The sequence below is a fragment of the Nothoprocta perdicaria genome, unplaced genomic scaffold (genome assembly GCF_003342845.1).
Source record: "Nothoprocta perdicaria isolate Ctin4 unplaced genomic scaffold, notPer1 scaffold_223, whole genome shotgun sequence".
Lineage (NCBI taxonomy): Eukaryota > Metazoa > Chordata > Aves > Tinamiformes > Tinamidae > Nothoprocta > Nothoprocta perdicaria.
The window spans coordinates 401,683-407,299 of record NW_020455431.1 but is presented as its reverse complement, the minus strand read 5'-3'; positions in this window follow the sequence as shown (position 1 = coordinate 407,299).

The following is a 5,617-nucleotide window of genomic DNA, read 5'->3' as shown; positions in this document are numbered from 1 at the left end:
TAAACATAAAAGACAAACATTCAAAAAAAAAAAAAAAAAGAGCAACATTTTATGTTAAGAACATTCAGGATGGAAAAAGCAGTTGCTATAAACAAAGAAAGAGGTTTAAAAATTATATCCTGCTTTTGGTCAGCCCACCTACTTCACTTTGCCCCAGCAACTGAGAGCAGAATCTGCCTTTTTTTGTGGGGCCAGCTACCATTTGCATATCAGCTGTATGAAAATGCAGTATCAAACTGAAATTGTTCCTTCATGTCAGCTCCCTGAGGGTGAACTCCTTGCACAAAGAAAGAAGACTATGTGGCCGCATTTTCCTTGCAGTAAAATAAATGAGAGCAAGGAGGGAATAAAAGCCATCAGCAAAACCCACTCCTTCTTGTTTAAAATTATAGATGTAAGCAAAGAGCTCAGGGAGCAGCCCATATTAGGCAAAGTGCACGCTTTTCTTGTAAAAAGTTTGAAGAATTGAAGGTCTGCTGTCCCCACTTAGAACCGTCGGCGCACTTGTGTATTGCAAATGAAAACAAGAGACGATGCGAGGGTACCGGCGTGCAACCAGGGGCTTTAAACTCTCTGCTGCCAGACTGAGAGACACATGCGGTAAAATACCTGGGGACAGGACGTATGTGGTAAAATACCTGGGGACAAGATGTAAGCGATAAAATACCTGGGGACAAGATGTAAGCGGTAAAATACTTGGGGACAAGATGTAGGTGGTACAACATGTGGTAGCCCGCTGCACAAGCATCACCGCGGCACCTTTGGCCACGCTTGTGATTGAAAACAAGAGGGGATTTCTGCTGACTTTGCCTGTTTGAGGGGCCTCTCCAGTATGAGCCACATCCAGGGATGTTTTGTGGCTGCTCCACCTGTCCAGCCCAGGTCCTGCTTTGACGCAGCCCCAAGGCTGACATCATTTCTCTTGGCAGCCCAACAACTATTGCCAAGTGCTTTGTACCAAGCCCTGGGAGTGTGGTCGGACAGACCGTGTGCATCCGAGACACGTCACGGTGCCTGTTATTGCAAAACTAAAGCTCGTTTTAGCTCCACAAGCTTCTCTGTACGTGACAGTGCCGGGTAACCTAGCGGGGACATCACGAGTAATCAAACCTGTTTGAAGCCCCATGTAACGCTATACCTGGGTCAGGATCCCAGGTATGATTTCTGCCAGCTCTGCAGTCGAAAATGTGCTTTCTGGTATCTGGTCTCTCTCAAGCTTCAGGGATCAGATTGGTTTATGAACCTGCTTATATTAAAAGCAAACAATTTATCACTGCAGATTTTCCGTGGACTGGCCTCCCTGTGCTCCTCTGGTTTCGCAGCTACCTGCTCCTGAGAGCACAGACCTCACATCACTGCTTTGGGGAGCTTTGGTGGCTTCGTGGGTACCTCTCCATTCTTCTGCCTCCAAGACACCCCTCAAACCTGGCAGCTTAACTTTTGGTTTTAATTGTCATTTTTATTCTTCTCCAAGGTGACTCCCATCAAAAATAATACATAAAAGGTGCTGGGGCGTAACGTGAGCAGGGAATGCTATATTGTCTATCCTTTAATAGGCAGTTTTCGTCCTTGCTGGTTGTGGGTTTTGTGTGGGTTACACCACAATCAATAAGGTGTGTTTTTTTCCAGATAAACTCCACATACCAGAAAGTACATTGAAAATTGCTGCATCAACAAATCAAAGTAAGCAACCTTCTCTTCTCTGTGAGATGATGAAAAACATAAATTATGTAGTCTTTAAACAAATGGTAAAGAGTTTCCTTATTAGGCTTCAGGGTCCTGTGTGTGTATATGCCCCTTGTAAAATCCCTGTCATTCCTGGGTCTGTAGGTCTGTATAATGTTCTTCACAGATTCAATTGAGTGGTCAGCATACCACAGCCATGCCTGGGCTGGGAGATTTGACATAGACACACATGCACACACATCCATGCAAATATATAGATATGTGTGTGCGTGTGTGTCTCTGTCAAATGTGGGTGTGTGTGTATATGTAAAAGCTGCACTGAAAAGATTAAAATCTCTGTGGATTCTTTTGCAGAAATGATCTTGAGGAAGAAAATTCACCTTACTTTTGGTAGGGGATTCCCTCTTCTGTTTCTCTTCCACATCATTTCGACCAACTCCCCTAGCTTGCATAAAACCTTTGTCTACATTGATTCTCTTGCTTTACCAGGCATAAATGAGCAGGGGGAACACCAGCTCCCCAGCTGGACACTCATCCTGCCAAACACACGTGACCCTTCCCCCTCCAYGTACCTCAGACCACAGAGCTTGTCCCATCCTCTCCTGCTGTGGTGACCATCCTCTCCTGGGGCACAGCCATGTAGTACCAAGGCTTTAGAGAAATAAGAACTAAAGAGTGGCAAATATTTGAAGGCTGTGAAGGTAGGAAGGCTGCCTTGGGCTCACTGTAGTCTCCCCCAGCCACATGGCTCATTGCACTGACAACAACCTTGTGGAGATGGTGATTTCCCCAGCAGATACTCTGCACAAGCCCTGTACTTGAACCAACCTCTCCYCAAGCATCTCACGTTGCTGCATCTTCCCATGAGTTCTTTCTCCCATTTGCTCCTTCCTTTTACCTCTCCCAGCTCTCCCCATTCCTCCACACACTCCGTACTCCAGTGCCACAGTCTCCTTCATCCAGTGCTCCTTCACCTGCCCCTCTAAAAAATGTCAGCCCTCATCCTCTCACATCACCTGCTGCTCCTGCTGCTTTGCTTGATGGGAGCAGGAAGGCCACAGACACCCCAGAAGGATCTATCTCTCCCATCTACAATGGCAGGATCTGAAGACGCTGCCCTGGCCTGTTGCCCTCTTCATGCCTCCTGAGAGCTTGCCAATAGTGGCTGGAGCCATGAGGCAGCTCCTGGCAGTKGAAAAGTTGAAAAGAATCAGTGTCTATAAAACTGGGAAAGACCTTAGTTGAAAGCTATATTAAAAAAAAAATGCTGAAATTGCTGAGGAAAACCAAATCCACGGCTTYGCTCAGTCTCTCCATGGCAAGGTAGGGTGTCATGGGCAATGGCACAAGCTGATCGCAGTCATATGAAATAATGAAATAGCCTACCTGAAACATGACAGCACTGTGATTACCTGTGTAATCTACTGCTACCTGAGTAGTGCCTGCTAGTATTTGAGTGTTGGCCATTCCCTACATAAATAATTTTGCTTAAACAAATAGCGTCTAGCTCATTGTACTCATTATAGGAAATACCTTGAATAAGGCAAATACTGAGGTTATCTGAGCAGATAYGTCTTATCTAAGGCAAATGGCCATTTTTAGGAGGGGTCATCATTGTTGACTGATTAAAAACAATCTTGATGGGATGTCCGGTGCGTACTTATCCACAGAAACACCTCACTTTTTTGGGGCAGCCTTTGAGAGCACAACCCCGCTCCTGGTGTCTTGCTCAATTTCTGTCTATCTCCCATGCAATTGCCTGTTATCTCGAAGCGAATGTAAAACAAAGATGGAGAACCAACAAGAACTTTGCAAAATGGGGTGCTGAATCACAACCAGGCCTGCARTTATTACAGCAATACAAATAAGCCTGCATAGCCAAACTTGATACCTTACCAGCCTGGCAATGTTCCATCCCTATTTTACATTCTGCCATATTGATGTGCCCATTTTAAGATGTAACTCACATTAAAACTAATAAATTTTTCAAGCTACTTAAACTGGCTTAATGAACAAGAATTTAGGATCAGATCATGACACTGCAATATTTTTGGACTATCTTTTTACTTTTTCTTTATTTCTTATGGACTAGTAAAGAATCATTCATATCTTTGACATTGTATGTAGGACCCTTGAATACGTACAGCTATGTTAAAAGAATGCCGAAACTGTAAAAATGAGTACTCTACAGTTAAGAAATCAGGATTGAGGCTGCCTGTGCCATATTGCCTCAGCCTTCCTGTGAATGTGGTGTGATCCAGTCTTTTACTACAAAATCACCTCATTTTTTTTGCCTCATTTCTAAAACTCTTTGTCATAACTGAGCTGTTTGCCAGCACTGAGGAGTCCACTGTCACAACCTCCTGAAAGATTCAATGCCATTACATCTGAGGAGGCAATGAAGAAGGCTAAAGAAAGGAGATGCTAGGAGACCAAGATCAAAATTGGAGACTGCCCAGTAACCAGGAGTCATCTGTTGGAGATGTTTCTGAATGCTTTGTCTTTTATATAATCAAGCAGAATTTGTGGATTGAACATAAAGATTTTGTAGTAGCTGTGATGGCTCATCCCTTCCTTGTGCTCTGACATTCCTACTGAACCCAAGCCAAATTAACTGTCACTTCACAACCTGTTTTTCTCTCTTGGCCCCAGTGCACACATACATGCACACTCAGCAACCTGAAGAAGTGACATGGCTTTCCAAAGGAGAGAGTAACTAATGCAGTGATCCCATCAAGCCTTGATGTCAGAGGACTTCACCTCTGCTCTCCATTTCATGTGGAAGGCATTCAGGTACTTGAAAGGTTGGTGACAAAATGTCAGATTAAGGTTAATGAGCCTCTCATCCTGGACAGCTGGAAAATGAGGAATACAGAAAAAGTAGCATGCTGTAGAAAAATTGCATGTAAGTAATGACTTCATGCAAATTGAACACATAAAGATCTGCTCAGCACATAAGGATCTCCTCATGATTAGGCCTTTAGGGCAGAGACTGGGATAAGGTCCTTCACAAAGACTGTGAGCCAGCTTGAACCCAAAGGACCACAAAGCCACATCACCACAGCTGTCAGCCCAACTATGAGGATCATGAGCCCTCCTGAAAGGTAAGACCCATTCTCCAGAGAAGAACACTGGGCTACTGTGGCCACTTGCTTTCTGGGTTGGAAGGGCCTCATGTCCAGGAATGGAGGGGGAGAAACTCAAATTGTCCATGGCCACCAGGTCAGATACGCCCAGCTCGGCTGCCCAGACTTGGATGTAGGCAAGAAACCAGGGCAGGGCAGACACCAGGTTGATCACAACAGCAAAGGGACACAGGGTGCTCGGTGGACATCCCAGCCACATGCTGACTAAAGCCTTTGCCAGATGGCTCAGGGTCGTGACTGAAAGCAGCCACTGAGTTTAGTTAAGGAGATTGTTTTCAATAAATGGGCATTTTCTAAGCTGATGAGTAATCTGAAGGTGCTTTCTGTTTTTGATGCACATAATGTAGTTAGTTTAAATGACTGTTTTTTTAAAACCACTGAAGAAGGGCTATTCACACTATTTCTTCTCTGCTTTCAGCACTATCACTCTTTCATATAAAAATAACAAAGTTATGTTATTTTTTTATCTAATTACTGTTTATTTTCCCTGCCCCAGCCTGATCAGAATCCCCTGCAGTAACAGCACACACATACTTGCACTCAGCTTTGCAGCAGAAAGGTTCAAGATCTGGGACAGTGGGTAAAGACTTTCTTTCTAGAAAAAAAAAAATTATAAAAGAAAAGTTCATGCAAGGAAAAGTAATGATAAGTATTTAAAACGCATAAATACCTGCCATTTCCATAAATACCTTTCTGAACTGAGATTTTGCCATAGGTGATTCAACACATTTCAACATAACAGAGGGGACCTGACTCCGGTTCCATTCACCTCATTGGAAAAAAAA